The sequence below is a fragment of the Octopus sinensis genome, linkage group LG14 (assembly GCF_006345805.1).
Source record: "Octopus sinensis linkage group LG14, ASM634580v1, whole genome shotgun sequence".
In the NCBI taxonomy this organism is placed as follows: domain Eukaryota; kingdom Metazoa; phylum Mollusca; class Cephalopoda; order Octopoda; family Octopodidae; genus Octopus; species Octopus sinensis.
The window spans coordinates 5,049,006-5,071,296 of NC_043010.1; the positions used below are offsets into that span (position 1 = coordinate 5,049,006).

Here is a 22,291-nt window from a genome sequence, read left to right on the forward strand (position 1 = left end):
CACAGAGTAGTACACATACACACACACGCACTCACACATACATACACATGCATACACATATACACAGAGTAGTACACATACACACACACGCACTCACACATACATACACATGCATACACATATACACAGAGTAGTACACATACACACACACGCACTCACACATACATACACATGCATACACATATACACAGAGTAGTACACATACACACACACACACACACGCACTCACACATACATACACATGCATACACATATACACAGAATAGTACACATACACACACACGCACGCACGCACTCACACATACATACACATGCATACACATATACACAGAATAGTACACATACACACACACACACACACGCACTCACACATACATACACATGCATACACATATACACAGAATAGTACACACACACACACACATGCACACACACACACATGCACGTGCGCGCACACACACACACAATCGCGGATACTGATGAAATGGTTCGGACACACAGACACACAGCAGGTGCTAAGGCATAGTCACCGGTACAGACACACAGACACAGCTTCACACACACACATACAGTGAATTGTCCAGATACACATCCACAATTATAAACACACTCTCATATGCAAGTGCACATAAAGTGGAGGTACATACGCACCAGACACAGTTCCACACACACACACACACACAGATACACACACATTCTCTCTCATATGCACTCGCAGACGCATCCTTCCACATACACACAGACACAAACAGCCAAATGAGACAATTGGGCTCGTCTGTTCGGATGCTGACAATTTAGCATGGCTGACTGGACATTCGACCTATTTTGGTGACAGTATATTCAGGCATGAGAGGCAAACACACATACACACATGCAGAATTATATTCATATACAATGTGTGAGTGAGAGAGAGAGAGAGATTGCATATGTATACAAACATATCTAGATGCTCTCATACAGAGAAGGTGAGAGATAGAGAGAAATATATATATATAGAAAGAGAGAGAAGTAGAGAGATAGATAGAGATAGATTGCATATGTATACAAATATAACTAGATGCTTTCATACAGAGAGGCTGAGAGAAATATATATATATATATATATGAGTGGCTGTGTGGTAATTAGCTTCTTACAAACCACATGGTTCCGGGTTCAGTCCCACTGCGTGGCACCTTGGACAAGTGTCTTCTACTATAGCCTCGGCCAACCAAAGCCTTGTGAGTGGATTTGGTAGACAGAAACTGAAAGAAGCCTGTCATATATATGTATATATATATATATATATGTGTGTGTGTATATGTTTGTGTGTCTGTGTTTGTCCCCCCAACATCGCTTGACAACCGATGCTGGTGTGTTTACGTCTCCGTAACGTAGCGGTTCGGCAAAAGTGACCGATATAATAAGTACTAGGCTTACAAAGAATAAGTCCTGGGGGTCGATTTGCTCGACTAAAGGCAGTGCTGCAGCATGACCACAGTCAAATGACTGAAACAAGAAAAAGAGTAAAAGAATATATATAGGGAGAGAGAGAGAGAGAGAAAGGAAAAGGAGAGATTGCATATATATAAGCATAACAAGATGTTCTCATACAGAGAGGTTGAGAGATAGAGATAGAGAGAAATAGAGAGAAAATTGGGGAGAGAAGGAGAAAATCATTAAAACAAGAGAAGTATCGAAATGTCCAATAAGTCAGCATTGAATCAGTGATGTCAAGTAGGCAGGGCCAAAGTGGCTGTGCTAACTCGCCCAGTCCAGGAATTGAAACCACAGTCTTACAATCATGAGTGCAACACCCTAACCACTAAGCCACTTACCACTACCCTCTCAGTGTATGCAAACATATACAGGGGAACCTCAATTAACAAATGGCTCTCATCAGGAACAAATCAGTTCTTGAGCAATGTTTTGAACAAGGAAAATCTCAGGTGGTGAATGGCATCTCAAGTAATAAACATGCAAGCTAGCAAATTCATGCCATAACCAAAGCAAAAGAACAAAAGAAACCCTGACTTATACCTTAAAGAGAAACTCTTATGTTAAGGGTGACAACAAAAACACAAATATAAATATACCTATTTCTTTATTACCCACAAGGGGCTAAACACAGAGGGGACAAACAAATTAAGTCGATTATATCGACCCAAGTGCGTAACTGGTACTTAATTTATCAACCCCGAAAGGATGAAAGGCAAAGTCGACCTCGGCGGAATTTGAACTCAAAACGTAGCGGCAGACGAAATACCACTAAACATTTCGCCCGATGTGCTAACGTTTCTGCCAGCTCATTACCCATAATCCTCGGAACCACAACATCTAACATCCTGCCAAACAATACCTCCCAAGTGTACATCAGTCATAAAATTTCTGACAATTAATTTTAAAAAGTCACAAATCATCAACAGCCGAAGACAATACCAAATCACCTGTGAAGTAAACCCCCATACTTTGTATATATATATTACTGGATATAACTAGCTCCCACAGTTATATATAAACAAAAATTTTATATACCATCTTATGGTATACTAGCAGTATCGCCCGGCGTTGCTCGGGTTTGTAAGGGAAATAACTATATAAGCATTTTTAGAGATGTAAAGTATAATAGCCATCTCAATATGGCTAACCACAAAGGGGGGGGGGGTTACTGTAGCTTTTTTATGTTCTGAGATTTAATAATAAATTTTTAGAGAGTTACTTCCCTTATATATGCCAAAAATGCATTAAAAATGGGAAAAATTGATGGTAAATTTTTTTTTAAATCGTAGACTCATCATAGACACGCGCTAATACCCTGAAGGGCTCGATATGAATCACAACTATAAGATACCCGGTTTTGGTTCAACTGCACCGCAAAATGTGGGAGTAGTTAGGAATCTAAATCATAGGAGACAGACAGACACACAACCTCACTTTTATATATAAAGATATCAATAAGATGACAACATAGAGGAAGGGAGTAAAAGAATAAGGAGATGGAAAGAAATAAGAAAAAAGAAGGTTTCTATAACTTCGGAAAGTTGAACTACGAACTTTTATGCTTCTTTTTTCTTCTCTCTTTTCACCTCAACAAAGGTGAGATTCCCATCTGAGAAAGAAATAATACAGGTAACAAACTGTTGAGATCTTTGTCGTGGGACAGGTGAAATAATTGAACAAGGAACAACCAAAGGATTCAAGAACAGGAAGGAAGCGAGAATGAACACAAACACCAATTGCAAAACGAAAAAATCTCATCAACTGCATCACATACCCACAATGTAATGGGGATTACATTGGAGAAAAAGGGACAAAACTAACCAGTCTGGTAAACATGGATAAACGGAAAATTAAAGATTCATCTCTTAGAAACGTTCCACGTAATAAGCATTTAGATATTTTTAGCAAATGGAAAATTTAAGATATTCTTTTTGACAAAATATAAGAAAAAAACTAATCAACAATGAAAAACAGAAGGACGAAATTCATCGATTTAAGAGATATAGCTGTTATTTCTAGCACATGTAGAAGACAGAAGACAGAAGAGAGAGAAAGGATGAATAAGACGTGTGTGTGTGAGTTTTTAGACGCAGCAAATAATTTTAGCTTGACTGCTGCGATTTCATTGGTTAAAATTCGTAGAATTAAATTACGTTAAAGTTACGAATTACAATTTTATTTTCAATTTTGTTTACAATAATGTTTTCTTTTGACACATTCTACAAGTACACGAAGTTTCAAATTGTTTAGTTAACTAGAAAATTCCGTCCATCAAACAGAAAAGATCCGAAAATTTCATAAAAATTCTAAATTTGAAACTAAGCTGGAAATAGTCAAAAATTTAAAATATACTCCTTTTGCAAAATATAAGATGAAGATGATCAACAACAAAAGACAAAAGAAGAGTTCTTTATAAAAATTCTAAATCTAAAAAACTAAATTGGAAATAGCTAACACCTTTACAAAAAAATAAGCAATTTCCTCTTTATGCATTAGCCTGGAACACAATAGTTTGCAAAGTTAAAAAGTGAAAGCGCTTACACACAAAAACACACAAGACATAAAATACACATTAAATACATATTGTATAAAAACATCTCCCACAAAAGTCAGTGACATTCTGTTAAATAAGGAAACTTTTTTTAAATAGTTGACAACTTTATAAAAGTCTTTTCTAATTATTGTAACTTTATGATGATGAAAAGCTTTTACACACACACATACATGATATATATATATATATATATATATAATATATATATATATATATATATCGTTACCAACGTCGCTTCACTGGCACCTGTGCTGGTGGCACGTGTAAAAAGATTCGAGCGAGGTCATTGCCAGTACCACCTGACTGGCCCCCATGCTGGTGGCACATAAAAAGCACCCACTACACTCTCAGAGTGGTTGGCGTTAGGAAGGGCATCCAGCTGTAGAAACTCTGCCAGATCAAGATTCAAGCCTGGTGCAGCCATCTGGTTCGCCAGCCCTCAGTCAAAATCGTCCAACCCATGCTAGCATGAAAAGCGGACGTTAAACAATGATGATCATCATCATCATGATCATGATATATATATATATATATAATTGTTAAACAGGACATCAAACATTAAGGCAAGGCAAACATCTCAAGTCATATACAATATTATTATTGAAAAAAATTCAAAGTCTTACAGCTGTTTCTGGGATATCCCTGAGTATGGGATATTCCATCATCAGAGACAAATTGGGGGAAAAATATGGAAAATGAGAATGGTATATATCAATAAGATGACATCATAAAGGAAGTGAGTAAAAGAATAAGGAGATAGAAAGAAATAACATACATGAATATATTTGTGTGTGTATGTGTGAATGAAGATATGTGCTTGAGTGCTGTTCTCACACTGCTCGACAACCAGTTTTGTTTTGTTTACATCCCCACAACTTAGCAGTTCAGCCAAAGAGACCAACTGAATGAGAATCGGACATAAATCATTAGTGTCAAGGTCAACGTGTAAAACTAAAACCCACCAAGCCGGTACTCCAGCATGGCCATAGTCCAATGACAAAACAAAGTTTAAGAAGATAGCCATAGACACACACATAGACAAGGAGTTGGGACATTCGTGTCTGTGTGTCTGTGTGTCTGCCTCAGTGATTTCTTGTCTAAGTGTGTGTGTGTGTGTGTGTGTGTGTGTGTGATTCTAAGTGTGTCTGTGTGTTTGTTCTATTGTGAATGAATTTGTGGTGCACGTATGTTGTGCTTGCATGTGCATGGGAGAGTATACATGCACATGTGCAGAATTTGTTGTGTCTGTGTGTTGGTTCTATTCAGTGTGTACTTGTGTGTGTGTGTGTGTGTGTGTTGGAGAGAGAGAGAGACAGAGAGAAAGAGAGAGACAGAGAATGCATGAGTTGTATATGTGTGTGTGTGTGTGTGTGTGTGTGTGTGTGTGTGTGCGAGCGTGTGTGTAAGTGTGTTGGAGAGAGAGAGAGAGGAAGAGAAAGTGAGAGAAAGAGAGAGAGAGAGAGAGAGAGAAAGAGAAAGATAGAGAAAGAGAAATGGAGTGAAAGAGAAAGAGAGAGAATGTATGAGTTGTATATGTGTGTGTGCAAGCATGTGTGTAAGTGTGTTGGAGAGAGAGAGAGAGAAAGAGAGAGAGAGAGAAAGAGAAAGTGAGAGAAAGAGAGAAAGTGAAAGATAGAGAAAGAGAAAAAGAGAGACATAGAAAGAGAGAGAGAGAGAGAATGCATGAGTTGTATATGTGTGTGTGTGTGCGAGTGTGTGTGTGAGTGTGTAAGTGTGGTGTATGTGTGCATGTTGGTTTTTGTAAGAGCATATGCTTATGTGCGTGTGAGTGTGTGCGTGTGTGCGTGTGTGCGTGTGCATGTGAGAGAGATCAAAAGAAAGTAAGAAAGAAAGAGAGAAAGAATGAGAGACAGAAAGAAAGAGAGAGAGAGAGAGAGAGTGCTTGTGTTTATATGTGAGATAGGGCATGTGTGAGTATGTGTGTGAGTAGATGTGTGTATATGTACGCTTTCGTATTTGTATGTGTGTATGCATGTGTAAGTGTGTATGTGTGAGTGTGTGTGTATGTGTACATCATGTAAGTGTATATGAATATCTGCACGAATAAATATGTCCACATGTGTTTGCATGAATGCACATGGCCTAGTGGTCTGGGTGATGCACTTATGATCATAAAATCGTGGTTTCAGTCCCCAGACTGGGCAGTTCGTTGTGTGCTTAAGCAAAACATTTCATTTCATAGTGAATCGTTCCACTCAACTATAATGAGTTTCAGCAAAAGATTGGAAGTTAAGGGTGAATGTTGTAATCTTAGCCCCTTATATGCTGCAGAAACTGAGTTAAGCTCCAGCCCCGAGGGTCTTAGGACTCATGAGGGACCTAAGTTTAAAACGTGCCTCTATTATGTACATGTCTAAGCATGCATGTATGCATACATTTGTCCTTAGCCATCTGGTCTACTGTTCTCAGTAGGATCATTCCACAGTGTCAAATTAATTGCTGAACTTGTAGTAGTTTAGTGTCCCCAAAGTCCATCCCCTCCTCACTATGGTGGGGACACTGGCAACGGGTAGTGTCAGAGCTATGCCATCGGGAACTTCGGTTCCTGGTAGGGCCACCCAAGGCGGATTGGTCTGACACTGAGTGGTATTAGGGCCACAACCCGGCAAACGGGGCTCTGGTGAAAATCCTAGGAGTGTCTGATTTGGCAACCGGCGGCTCCTCAGACGTTCTGTCCCTGCGTCTGTGGACAATCTGTGGCAAACAGGATGTCTCTACAGGCAGGATTATTGGGGACCGCTTGTGAAATCCACATATTCCCACGAAACTTCTTCCAAGGAAGAAGCCGACTCAACCCGCCCAGGGTGAATGTCACCACAAGTACAAGTACAAGTTTAGCAGTGCTACACCAGGAAAATTGTATCAATGGAACAGCTGAGCTGTGACTCTACTCCCTAGAGTGAAGACATAGGAGATATGCAGTGATATATGTATGGAAGATCCTTGAGGGGTTGGCAGCAAAATTTGGCATTAAGAGCTATACCAGCCCTCAAACTGGAGGTCACTGCACTCTTCCAAAGGTTCCAGTTATACCATCTAGAATGAGGACCATGTACTGACTTGAGATTCAAGGGCCCACAGAGATTTGCATGGAATAGGGGGAGAGGTTTTCAAGAGACATCTTGACTTCCTGCTGTACAAGGTTCCAAATCAACCTACATCATGGCAAGAGATGCAAAAGAGAGCAGCAATATCAAACTCCCTCCTTCACAAAAAGTTAATCACAAAAGAATGGCCATTGCAAAGGTGATGACATTGGTGGTGTTCCAGCATTCTTTTCTGCTCTAGGCACAAGGCCCAAAATTTTAGGGACAGGGGCCAGTTGATTAGATCGACCCCAGTACGTGACTGGTACATAATTTATTGACCCCACAAGGATAAAAGCAAAGCTGACCTCAGCGGAATTTGAACTCAGAACATAATGAAAGACGAAATACTGTAAAGCATTTCACCAGACGTGCTTGAGTGAATAAAGTACTGCACAGCACTGAATTCACTTTTGAGCACAAACCAGGGGGCATAGAGATGGGGACAACCAGAAACCAACAGCACTTCAGGTTTTATATATGAGTTTACCTTCTCCTTGAAAGAAGCTCTAATGGGGACTAAGAATCTTTCACTCCCAGTGGTTCATGTAGTAGGTAACCCATAAATGGGACCCAAACAGTTGCTTCTGCTTTGAGTTAGAGTAGATCTGGGAATAATAATGGCTAAAGGTGGCTCCACACTCCACAAAACCCTGGAACTCTTATATCAGAGCTCCTATATCACTACAAGATGCAGTTTAAAGTTATACCCAGGATATAGATATAAACACATACATACATACGTACATACATACAAATATACATACATACATATACACACACATACATATGTATGTACGTACGTACATACATACATACATACATACATACATACATATGTACATACATATATATAAGCAGTAAAAGGCTGAAGTGTGTCTAGGTTACCAAGAATCTTTTAACCCTTTCGTTACTGTATTTCTGTTGAGATGCTCTGTGTTTCTTTCAGTTACTTTAAATATAACAAAGAATTTAGTAGAAATAACTTCATTATCATTCGGCTGGTGTTAGGAACATTAATTGTGACTAAGATTTGATGGAAGATTATAATTCAAAGCTTATGAAAACAAAACATTTGTACTCAGAGCCAGAGCTGGTTTCAGCTGTGTTGGTAATGAAAGGGTTAATAGTATTACCATACTATGTGGATTATCAAACCATTACACTTAACCAAAGTTTAACAACTACTGGTTGCTGCAATTCAGTACCAAACCAGGCAAAAAAAAAAGAAGAAAAAAAAAGGTAAAAGATATAACTATGGTACAGCACTTTGCTTCTCAAAAAGGATAACATGTCAACTCCGATACCATACAGAATCAAAAGAGGTGTCCTGCAGGTGACAGCTTATCTGCACCATCCTCTCATTAAACCCCTTTATCTCATCTGTTCACTACATAGAAAGAAGACTTAGAATCCAAAAGCATAATTTTTTAACTTTCCTTTTGCTGGTTTCAGTCATAGGATTACAGCCATGGGTGCACTGCTTTGAAAAATTTTAGTGAAACAAATTAGCTTAAAATTTTTTTTTTTTTAATGTTTGGTGCTAATTCTATTTGTTACTTTTGCTGAACTGCTAAGTTATGTGGATGTAAACCAACTAACACTAGTTTTTGAAGCAGTGAGAGATACAAAGACACATGCATCTATCTACCTGTCTGTCTCTCTGTATCTATCTATCTATCTATCTATCTATCTATCTATTTATCTATCTATCTATCTATCTATCTATCTCTCTCTCTCTCTCTCTCTCTATATATATATATATATATATATATATATGTGTGTGTGTGTGTGTGTGTGTGAGTGTATATACATATATAAATACATATATATATATATATATATATATACCATCATCATCACCATTTAATGTCCATTTTCCATGCTGACATGGGTTTGACAAGTTGAGCAGGTCTGAGAGCTCCAAGGACTGCATCATACTGCAATGTCTACATTGGCATGGTTTCTATAGCTGGATGCCCTTCCTAATGTCAACAACTTTACACCATGTATTTGGGAATTTTTATGTCACCAGCTCTATTGACATCACCTCTGTGTGTGTGTGTGTGTGTGTGTGTTTGAATTTTTGTTTGTACCCTTCACCACTTAACATCGGTGTTTGTATTTTTGTGCTACATAACTTAACAGTTCAGCAAAAGAGACCAATAGTATAAGTACCAGACTTATAAATAGATACTAAGGTTATTTTGTTTGACTAAATCCTTCAAGTTAGTGCCCCAGCATGGTTGCAGTCTAGTGACTGGAACAAGGAAGCATAAAAAACAAAGTTAGCAACCAGATTGAAATGCTGTCTGTGACCATAAAAGCATGCTCTGTTGTCACTTGCCTACTTGGCATAAGTGCAGCAAGAAAAGTTTAAGAAAATCAAACCATCTACGAAACATTGATGAGGATGAGGGCAGTAAATCTAGTACTCACGTTTTGCTTTCAGTTGTATTGTTATTGGAACCACAGGTTAATACAAAACCACTGCTGGTTACTGGAGCAATGGGAAACGTATCTAGAGCAAAATACATGTGAACTAGGCTCCTTAGATAAAAGACAGAGATAGGCATCCATCAGTCTTGGAAAACCATGGTTCTGCACCTGGGGAATTTTGTGTCTGCTGCTGATGGGGTGCAGTGTCTGCTGTGGCTGTACAGACCCACATTAGAGTGGCTGTCTTACATACAGTGAATGCATTTGAAGAAGCTTTCACCCTACGCTACTGACTTTGAGCATACTTTTCTTCGGTGGTATGTTCTGGTTTAAAGGGCAGAGAGTTTCCCAAAGAATGACAGAAAGAACAAGAAAACACTTTTAAAAAGCAACTTTCTTTTAATAAATTCTAAAGATCTAATTAGGAATAGAAAACACATATATACACACATACACATATATGTATATAATACAAGGACATTAAATGATGATTATAATGGGTGTGTGTGGCTGTGTGTGTATATATGTATAAGTGCTAATATGATGGATTGTTTGTGTTGTACATTAGTTCACTCCCTCCATCACATCATCATTGCCTGTGCAAGTGTGCAGTGTACCGCATATGGATGTCAAAGTTAGTGACCAGGAATGTGAAATGAAATGGGTTTTTTTCAAGAACACAGTACACCTGCCTAGTACTGGAATCAAAATCATGATCTTGCCACTGCTAGGCCATGCATATTTATATACACATGTGCCAATATGTTGGTGGCACGTGAAAAACAACGTTCGAGCATGGTCATTGCCGGTGCCGCTGGATTGGCTCCTGTGCAGGTAGCACGTAAAAACACCTTTTGAGCATGGTCGTTGCCAGAACCGCCTGACTGGCCCTCGTGCCGGTGGCACATAAAAAGCACCTACTACACTCTTGGAGTGGTTGGCATTAGGAAGGGCATCCAGCTGTAGAAACTTTGCCAGATTAGATTAAGCCTGGTGCAGCCTCTGGCTCACCAGTCCTCAGTCAAACCATCCAACCCATGCCAGCATGGAAAGCGGATGTTAAACGATGATGATGATGATGATGATGATATTGGCGCATATATACATACAGACATACACACACACACACACACATATTGAGCATGTATGCATACATACATACATATATACATACAATAATTAACACCTTATATAAGGTGCATTCTAGAAGTTTTGGGACGTTTTTTTAGGAGTAGCAGATATAACTGTCCTGGATTATTGTAATTATAGTATTTGATTGCTATACATTTAATATGATGACCTGCCAACGTTTGCTATTCCAGACTGAAGGAGATGACCGTGACAGCACTTTGGACACACCCTACTAAACACTGCTTGTCACAGCTGACTGGTTTGCAGAATGTTGTTGGAATGGTTAGAAGCATGCTATGCAGCAAAGTTTTGTGTTAAACTGGGAAAAAACATGACAGAATCTTATGAAATGCTTCAGACTGTGAATGGATTAACTTTTCCATGAGCACAAGAAATTCAAAGATGCAGAGAGGATGTGAGAGACAATGAGAGATGTTGGAGGAAGAGAGATGTCCAAACATCAGAGCTGTTTGGAAAAATTCACAATTTTCTTCATGAAGCCTGTAGTGTGTCTATAAAGACAACAAGCATACAGTTTGGAGTTGGTGTGGCATCTGTACACAGAACTATTCATGAAGATCTGAACAGGCACAATATTTGTGCAATGTTTGTTCCTAGGGTGTTCAGTGATGAGTAAAAATAAAAAAATAAATGCGCCCTTTTAAAGCCTAGCCAGGTTCATGGACCCGGTTTCAATGGCGTATGTGTTCCCTAGCTGGACGGTACGCCAGCCCATTGCAGTGTTACTCATTTTTGCCAGTTGAGTGGACTGGAGCAACATGAAATGAAGTGTTTTGCTCAAGAACACAACGCGTTGCCCGGTCCAGGAATTGAAACCACAATCTTACGATCATGATGCTGACACCTTAACCACTAAGCCACGTGCTTCCACTTTAGTGATGAGTACCATAGTAAAAAAAACAACTACTCGACAGATATGGACATCAAAACTGTTCCTCATTCTCCCCAGAGTCAAGACAACATTGATCTCTCTGTGACTTTTGGTTGTTCACCCAGCTGAAGGAGAACCTCAAGGCCAACTTGTAAAAGGCTCCTGAACACCTCCCTTTTGAAGGACTTCCATGGGGTCTTCATGAAATGAAAGGAGCAAATGCAAAATGGTCATTGAAGTCAGAGGATGAGATGTTGAAGAAGATAAGAGTTTTGTACTTCTTTGAGATTAATATATACGTCTCTCCTGAAGATGTTGGGAAACTTCTGGAATGCAACTTATATTTTATACTTGTACATTCATTGAGATTTAAAGACACACAAAGTAGCTGTATGAAGTACAGCCATAAAAGAAAGAAATGCAGTCACACATACTCACACACACACACACACACACACACACACACACACACACACACACACACACACACACACACACACACACATACACACACATACACACACATGCACACACCTGCACACATGCTCACATACACACAGAAACACTGGGCGAAATACGTGGCCGTATTTCATCTGCTGTTACGTTCTGAGTTCAAATTCTGCCAAGGTCGACTTTGCCTTTCATCCTTTTGGGGTCGATAAATAAAGTACCAGTTTCACACTGGGATCGATGTAATCGACTTAATCCCTTTGTCTGTCCTTGTTTCTCCCCTCTATGTTTAGCCCCTTGTGGGCAATAAAGAAATATATATATACATGTACAAGCATTCTCTTAGTCATCGATACCCAAACTCAAGGACCTGTTAGACCAGTGCTTCTCAATTAGGCTCCATTATGTCCTTCAGGTGTTGAAATTTATGTGAAATAAATTGTTTATGTTTCTACAATACACAAAGTATTCTAACAACTTATTTTATACAGTTCCTAATGATATTTGTGAAGGCACAATGGCCCAGTGGTTAGGGCAGCGGACTTGCAGTCGGAGGATCGTGGTTTCAATTCCTAGACTGGGTGTTGTGTGTGTGTTTATTGAGCAAAAACACCTAAAAGTTCCAAGAGGCTTCAGCAGGGGGTGGTGGTGACCCCTGTTGTACTCTTTCGCCACAACTTTCTATCACTCTCTCTTCCTGTTTCTTGAGTAACACTGTGAGGGACTGGCGTCCCATGTGGGGGGGGGGACACACATACACCACAGAAACCAGGAAACTGGGCTCATGAGCCTGGCTAGGCTTCAAAAGGGCGACATTTATCCTTCAATGATATTTAGTTTCAAATCTTGGTGCAATTTTGGCACAATTTCAGGGGAGGGGTCAAGTAGACTACATAAATCCCATTGATCAACTGGTACTTTATTTTATCGACCTTGAAAGGTTGAAAGGCACAGTTGACCTTGTCAGAATTTGAACTCAGAACAAAAAGACAGATGAAATGCCACTAAACAGATGTGGCTGTGTGGTAAGAAGCTTGCTTCTCAACCACATGGTTCCAGATTCTGTCCCATTGTGTGGCACCTTGGGCAAGTGTCTTCTACTGTAGCCTCAGACTGACCAAAGCTTTGTGAGTGGATTTGGGAAATGGAAACTGAAAGAAGCCCGTCATGTATATCTTTGTGTCTGTGTTTGTCCCACCAGTCAGTGCTTGGCAACTGGAGTTGGTGTGTTTACATCCCTGTGACTTAGCAGTTTGGCAAAAAGAGGTTCATAGAATAAGTACTAGGGTAAAAAAATAAGTCCTGGGGTCAATTTGTTTGACTAAAATACAAGGCAGTGCTCCAGCATGGCTGCAGTCAAATGACTGAAACGAATGAAAGAATTAAAGAATAAAAGAATGAGCAATTTGTCTTGTGTGCTAATGATTTTATCAGCTTACCTCATTACAATTTCTAATTATATTTAATTATAAAAATATAATTGGATTTTGTAAACATAAAATAGCTATGATGGTCCATCTGAATAAAACAGAAATTAAGACAGTCCATAGGTGAAAAACAAATGGTTAAAGACCACAGTGTTAGACACTGAATAACCCAATGATATAAAGTTTTGGTGGTCAGAGTTGGGATACCTTTGATCATAGGTTTGCTTGACCAGGGCTAACCTGGGGTTAAATAGCAACAATAACTACAACAACAGCAACAGCACAAAGACAAAATATACACACTCACTATTAAACACACTTTCCGAAATATAGAATTGTTTGTTCCTTCTCGAGCCACGCCTGGCTCATAAGGGCCGGTTTCCCAGTTTCCTTGGTGTATAGGTACCCCACCTGGATGGGACGCCGGTCCGTCGTAGGTGAGCTGCAAGATGCAGGAGGAAAGAGTGAGAGAAAGTTGTGGTGAAAGAGTCAGCAGGAGTGGTTGTGTGGTAAGTAGCTTGCTAACCAACCACATGGTTCCGGGTTCAGTCCCACTGCGTGGCATCTTGGGCAAGTGTCTTCTACTATAGCTCTGGGCAGACCAATGCCTTGTGAGTGGATTTGGTAGACAGAAACTGAAAGAAGCCCGTCGTATATATGTATATGTATATGTGTGTGCGTGTATGTTTGTGTGTCTGTGTTTGTCCCCCTAGCATTGCTTGATAACCGATGCTGGTGTGTTTACGTCCCCGTCACTTAGCAGTTCGGCAAAATCAGACCGATAGAATAAGTACTGGGCTTACAAAGAATAAGTCCTGGGATCAATTTGATTTGACTAAAGGCGGTGCTCCAGCATGGCCGCAGTCAAATGACTGAAACAAGTAAAAGAGAAAGACAAAGAGAAGTTTGCCACTACCTTCTGCCGGAGCCACGTGAAGCTTAGGTGTATCGCTCATAAACGCACACGCGTCGCCCGGTCTGAGATTCCAACCCGCGATCTGTCGACCGTGAGTCCACTGCTCTAATCACTAGGCCATGTGCCTCCACAAATATAGAATAGCCAAATATAAATTATTGATGCAAACATACATATATGTAATGCAGACTTTTATAGGTGCTAAAACGGAAAGCTTCTCTGTAATCATTTGACCTGCTATAAACAACAGCCAAGTCTGTGATGGCTATGTGGTTCAGAAGTTTACTTCAGAAGCCTGTGGTTCTATGTTTGGTTTGTGTTTCCTATAATATCTTTGGATTGACCAATGTTTCTTGAATGAAATTTGGCGGGCTGAAATTGTGTGGAAACCAAATGTTGTGCATATCAATTGTCTGGCCATTTGCATATACTCTTTTACTTGTTGCAGTCATCTGACTGCGGCCATGCTGGAGCATCACCTTTAGTCGAGCAAATCGACCCCAGGACTTATTCTTTGTAAGCCTAGTACTTATTGTATCAGTCTCCTTTGCTGAATCACTAAGTTACGGGGATGTAAACACACCAGCATCGGTTGTCAAATGATGTTGGGGGGACAAGCACAGACCCACACACACACACAAACATATATACGACGGGCCGCTTTCAGTTTCTGTCTACCAAATCCACTCACGAGGCTTTGGTCGACCTGAGGTTATAGTAGAAGACACTTGCCCAAGATGCCATGCAGTGGGACTGAACCTGGAACCATGTGGTTCTTAAGCAAGCTACTTACTTTTATCACCTTCAAAGTATTCTCCATTTGAAGCAATGCATCAGTCCAGGTATGTTTTCCACAATTCAAGCAGTGCTGAAATTCTTGCAAAATGATGCTTTTTAATGCCTCTGTCGTTTTTTGTTTCACCTCTTCCACATTTACAAATTCTGTAGCACCAGTTTTCGTCACCAGTGATGACTTTCGAAAAAAAAGGTCCGGATCAACTCACAACTGTTTTTGCAGTTCGCAACATTCATTCAGTTGTGATTGCTTTTGATCTTCCATGAGTAAGCGAGATACGAATATAACTGCAACCCTTTCCATTCTCAATCCCTCACTCAAAATTTGTTAGCAGGAGCTCCAGGACACGCCAATCATATCGACAAGTTTATCAATTGTTCAGCAACGTTCATTCAAGATCAGTTCATGAATTTCCATAATGTTTTCATTCGTTCGGGAAGTCGACAGTCACCCTCAGTGAGATTGGACTTCGAGAAAGAACTGACCATTCTAAAGTGTGGAAACCTCTTGTAAACTAATGTTTTGCTCATGGCTATGTTCCTGTAAGCTGTTTGAAGCATGACAACTGTTTACGCCACCGTTTGCAACAGCAGAAAAACAAAATTCCTCAGAAGCACAGTTTTCCTTCATTTCAGCCATCACAAAAATTGATGAACTGGGGAGAAGCACTGCAAAACAAAGTCACACCACGTGGCAGGACGACTTCGCTTAAGGACACTGGTTGGCAGACTGGTGCCTGAGGGTCACATCCAGTGGTTTCTAGCAGCAGAAGCCTGAATTACAATGGGTTTGTCTCACAGAGAACGTTTCCGGTTACTTTTGGGTACCTCGTCGTATATGTATGCATGTATGCATGGACAGATGGATGAATATATGTATACACATATAATATGTGTATATATATATACACATATATATATATATATTCACCTTCTCTGAGAATAAAATCTCTCCTCATATCTCCGGAAATTACACCTGCATTATTATGGATGGATTTACCTTTTCTGTGAAGCTAACAAACTTTTTTAAAAACCTTTTATAAAACTGTGCATCATTAGAGAACATTTTAAGTCTGCTTACAATCTAACTTTGCTTTTCATAGAACTCTCTTCGATACTTCATGAGTGTAGCCTCACCCCCTAGGATGTTTGGAAAACTCATATGTGTTTTGGCTGATGAATACGGGACACTTGTATTTGCTGCAATATTTGCAGCTTTTAATAAATCTGTTCTTCGTATGAAACAATTGTACTGAACAACTAATCCATTCTTGTTGCTTTTTTCTTGTGTATATATATATATAAATATATATATATATAATATCTATTTATACACACACACACACACAAGGGGTGTTCATTAAAGATTTTCCCTGACCCACTTCCAGTTACAGGTATAATCATACATGTCTCTACATTTCACATTGTAAATTGCTGCCATCCACTAGAATTCCTTTGTCTTTTACAGCTGCCGAAGTGGACTAAGGTGTTATAATGGAAGCAGTTAAATGCTGAAAGTTATGGTTTTCTTCTGGAGTTTTGTTTGGAAGAGGAGGTTTTTCCGTCTTTCTCAAAGGCTGTCATTACTTTCAAGACAATGCTTCTTAATACACTAAACATTTCAGCTGTTTTCTTTACTCTAGCACCTGCCATACAAGCACCAACAATTTGACCTCTTTGAAAGTCCAATAAATCTGTCATTTTAATGAATTTTAATTACCTTTTTCAGATGATATCTGAACAGAAACAGCAATTTTAACAAAACATATTAGCAACACTAATAATAAATTTTAAAAAAAACCATAAAAATAAACAAGGTTTTGGCATTTTTATAGATATTTCAAAATTATGATGCTTTGAAGCTAGGTATTTCCATTGTTTTGTCCAACCCCTGTATATATATATGCAGTCATGTATCTAAACAGTATTTTATATACATCAACATCTGAATAATTGTATATACACAAGAAATTATAAATCTATGTAGACAAACACATGCATCTGTATGCTGTAACTTTTTTGTTATTTGTATATAACAATTTGTTGTCCATGTACATTTGGTTTTTGTCTCTTGTAGTTGTGTGTGCAAAAGGAGTGGTATTTGTGTGTGTGAGTGCATATGTATGCATGTTCGTGTGTATGTGTGTGCATGTATGCGTAGTGTGATATGTGTGTATATATGTGTTATGTAGAGTGTGTGTGTGTGTGTATATGTGTGTGCAGTCAGCTTTTACACAGTCTCAGTTTGAGTACTGTTGCAGTCTGTGTTGTCCTTTGTACCAAACAAATTCTAATGAGGGTTGTCATATTTCGGGGTCAATTAAATGAATAAATATGAAAAAAATTTACCAAGTAAAATAAAATAAAATAAATCATAGAAGATTCCTTAGTTATTGGTTTCAAATTTTTCAAATTTTGGTATAAGGCCAACAATTTTTGAGGAGGGCTTAAGCCAGTCACATTGGACCCCCAGTGCTCAGTTGTTGTGTACTTCCTCGATCCCAAAAGGATGACAGGCAACGTTAGTGGAATCAGAACACAGAACGTAAGGATGGGTGAAATGCTACAAAACATTGCCTGCCATGATAACAAATCTACCAGCTTACCACTTTAGAAGATTCTATAATTATTGAGATCACATCAGAACATGCAGATTCTATTGTCTCCTAGGCTGCCATGAACACTACTTAATGTTTACTAATATGTATAATTAAAAGCAATTCTTGTGTTCCAGATATATGGACGGCATCCACTTCTTCTTGTGGAGAGATTAGACAACATATATGGCATTCTCAGTAATATAGGTGGCAACATAGACTTCAAAATGAAACATCCTGACAACACTGGGTCTCTCACACTGCTCAGTTTCCAAATGAAATATCACAGAAAAGTGGTTTGTGAAATTCAACTTCCTTAAGAAAGATACCTTCAGGAATTTGTTTGTCCCTTAAAGACCAACCCAACCATTTAGCAACACGGCCACATACAGAGTGTGATTCCTATTATAAAGAACAACAGATTCAGCAAGGCGGGAGACGGAAGAACCAACATCATGTAACTCCAAAGAATGCCACAAGACAATGGTTATTCAGCACCATTTGTCAAAAACTGGTCAATAAAAATCTTGATTGAAGATTAACACTACTACCATCAACAGCAACAGTTGCTTCTTTAAGCTGTCTCATTACGATAAGTTTAACTGGTGCAATCTGCCAAGTGGTTTTCAAAGAGGACTGGATACATAGACGACACAGTTTGGGCCTTGCCTGTGAAGAGGTTTGTCTGAAAAGTAGTACCTGTTTTACAACACTTTCAGTGTCATGGCTGATGCCAGTGTCTTCTGACTGGCACTCATGCTGGTGGCATGTAAAAAGCACCATTTGAGCACTGGACCTCACGGAGGCAGTGACAGGTGAACGAGATCTTTGTCAAGCCAAGTGAGATCGTAGTTGTGGCTGATAATGGTGTCACATTAATGGCACCTGTGTCAGGGGCATGTAAAAAGCACCCACTACACTCCTGGAGTGGTTGCCATTAGGAAGGGCATCCAGCTGTAGAAACCTTGTCAAATCAGACTGGAAACTGGTGCAGCTGCCCAGCTTCTGAGTTTTCAGTCAAGCCCTCCAACCATGCCAGCATGGAAAGCAGATATTAAGTGATGATGATGATTAAGTCCATTGGCCAACTGCTTTATCAACAATGTGAACATGTGTGGTTATGGGTTTTCATTGTGTACTATATAGCATGTAATGATCTCAAGCTTTAGTACAAGGCCAAGAATATTTTAGGAGAAGGAGCAAGCAGATTACATCAACCCCAGTTCTCAAGACAAGAGAAAGTACTTATCTTATCAACTCTGAAAGGATGAACACAAAGTTGACCATGGCAGAATTTGAACACCGAAGGTTCAAAGAACCTGAAGAAATGCCACTTACGATTTTGTCTGACATGCTAATGATCCTGATAATGGATCTGTCTTAGCATGTAGCATGTGATAATGCAATAAATTGCTTCATATTGTGTACCTTGTAGCATTAAGGAGGTAATGGATATTATATTTGATGGACTCCCTGCTGTCAACATGTCCATGTAAAGGAACGTATTCATAGAAATCCTCATCACTTTGAAATGTAAACAAAAAAGCATGAGACACAGTAGGCTTAGAAGAGAATCACAGAAATTCGAGTCTTTAAGAGAACCCCCACCACTACCATCATCACCATCAAACTTCCAGTTTTTCCATACATGCATCCCCACCCAGATAGAATTTTCTGAGGCAGGAGCTCTACAGCTGGATACCCTACCTGTAACCAACCCTTACCTGTCTTCAGGTAAGCTAAAATTTTCCCAACATGTTTCCGTGAAGGACACCACTTTGCCTGAAAGTGATATTTGTTTACTACCACCAATAGAAGCCAACACAAGAAAACAATAACACACACACATACACACATGCATACATACATATATAAATGCACACACACACGCACAGAGCTCCTCCTCCCATACACACATATGTATACACCATAAAACGTCAGGAGCTATGAAAGGTGAATATATCTATTTAATCAGTTGTTAACCTTAGGATTACAGCTGTTTTGCAGCCACCATCATGTAATAATAATTTTAGTGTATACTCTTTACTCTTTACTCTTTTACTCTTTTACTTGTTTCAGTCATTTGACTGCGGCCATGCTGGAGCACCGCCTTTAGTCGAGCAAATCGACCCCAGGACTTATTCTTTGTAAGCCCAGTACTTATTCTATCAATCTCTTTTGCCAAACCGCTAAGTAACGGGGACGTAAACACACCAGCATCGGTTGTCAAGCAATGCTAGGGGGACAAACACAGACACACAAACATATACACACACATACATCATCATCATCATCATCATCATTTAGCGTCCGCTTTCCATGCTAGCATGGGTTGGACGGGTCAACTGGGGTCTGTGAAGCTGGAAGGCTTCGTCAGGCCCAGTCAGATCTGGCAGTGTTTCTACGGCTGGATGCCCTTCCTAACGCCAACCACTCCGCGAGTGTTGTGGGTGTTTTTTTACGTGCCACCTGCACAGGTGCCAGACAGAGCTGGCGAACGGCCACGAACGGATGGTGCTTTTACGTGTCACCGGCACGGGGCCAGGCGATGCTGGCAACGGACACGAACGGATGGTGCTTTTATGTGTCACCGGCACGGGGGCCAGCCGAGGCTGGCAACGGACGTGAATGGATGGTGCTTTTACGTGCCACCGACACGGTTGCCAGACAGAGCTGGCAAACGGCCACGAGCGGACGGTGCTTTTACGTGTCACCGGCACGGGGGCCAGCCGAGGCTGGCAACGGACATGAACGGATGGTGCTTTTACGTGCCACCAACACAGGGCCAGACAGAGCTGGCAAACGGCCACGAACGGATGGTGCTTTTACGTGCCACCGACACGGGGCCAGACAGAGCTGGCAAACGGCACGAACGGACGGTGCTTTTATGTGTCACCGGCACGGGTGCCAGACGAGGCTGACAGCGGACACGAACGGATGGGTCACTTAACCCCTGCTTTCTGATATATGATTTGATTTTGATTGTTTTCACTGGTCTTGCCGGGTCTTCTCACGCACAGCATACTTCCATAGGTCTCGGTCTCTGGTCATTTCCTTGGTGAGACCTAGAGTTCGAAGGTCGTGCTTCACTACCTCGACCCAGGTTTTCCTGGGTCTACCTCTTCCACAGGTCCCCTCAACTGCCAGGGTGTGGCACTTTTTCACACACCTATCTTCATCCATTCTCACCACATGAACATACCAGCGCAATCGTCTCTCTTGCACACAACATCTGATTCCTCTTAGGTCCAACTTTTCTCTCAAGGTACTTACACTCTGTCGACTATGAACACTGACATTACACATCCAACGGAGCATACTAGCTTCATTTCTCACGAGCTTACGCATGTCCTCAGCAGTCATGGCCCATGTTTCACTGCCATGTAGCATGGCTGTTCGTACACATGCATCATACAGTCTGCCTTTTACTCTGAGCGAGAGGCCTTTAGTCACCAACAGAGGTAAGAGCTCCCTAAACTTTGCCCAGGCTATTCTTACTCTAGCCGTTACACTTTCAGCACACCCACCCCCACTACTGACTTGGTCACCAAGATAACGGAAGCTATCAACTACTTCTAGTTTTTCCCCCTGGAAAGTGTTTGAAGTTGTTTTCTGCAGATTTTCAGAGGTTAATGCTCCCGAGCATCTGCCACATACAAAAACCATCTTCCTAGTTAGCCTTCCTATGACATTGCTGCACCTCTTATGTGTCCATAGCTTACACTTGGTGCATCTTATAGAGTTTCTACCTACACCTTTTCTACAGATCGAGCAGGGCCATCTACCTGAAGGCGTTTGTGATTTGTCTACCTTCCTACTTATTAGGACTTTGGTTTTAGCTAGGTTGACTCTTAGGCCCTTCGATTCTAAACCATGCTTCCACACCTGAAACTTCTTCTCCAGTTCTGATAATGACTCAGCAATTAGAGCAAGGTCATCAGCATAGAGGAGCTCCCAGGGGCATCCTGTCTTGAATTCCTCCGTTATTGCCTGGAGGACTATGATAAATAGGAGGGGGCTGAGGACTGAGCCTTGGTGGACCCCTACCTCTACCCGTATATATATATACATATATATACGACAGGCTTCTTTCAGTTTCCGTCTACCAAATCCACTCACAAGGCTTTGGTCGGCCCGAGGCTATAGCAGAAGACACTTTCCCAAGATGCCACGCAGTGGGACTGAACACGGAACTATGTGGTTGGTTAGCAAGCTACTTACCACACAGCCACTCAAAATTATTTTACATATCTGCACCAAAATGCATGCTATACTTTGTACAATACAATTGTACATTTAGAATTCAATGCAGATAAAGAAGGCTTGCTCATCTGATCAGCAGAACATCATGGTTACACCAATGCTTGGCAGTCACCAGAGTCTATAAATCTATATACTGCACTTCAAATATCTATAGCTATATATGTATATATTCTTTTACTCTTTTATTTGTTTCAGTCATTTTGACTGTGGCCATGCTGGAGCACTACTTTTAGTTGAATAAAT

At 40.3% G+C, this 22,291-nt stretch overlaps 1 protein-coding gene and 1 long non-coding RNA gene across 5 annotated transcripts in view; both read right to left on the minus strand.

The window, feature by feature from the left end:
- The window catches only part of LOC115219543 (protocadherin beta-15-like), a 145,078-nt gene that overhangs the window by 79,884 nt on the left and 42,903 nt on the right, over positions 1 to 22,291 (minus strand). The gene's annotated exons all lie outside the window — the stretch shown is intronic.
- Positions 15,854 to 22,291, minus strand: part of LOC118766068 — an 18,797-nt gene continuing 12,359 nt past the window's right edge. Inside the window, exon 3 of the long non-coding RNA XR_005001999.1 lies at positions 15,854 to 16,016. This is a non-coding gene — a long non-coding RNA (uncharacterized LOC118766068). The remainder of the gene's footprint in view (positions 16,017 to 22,291) is intronic.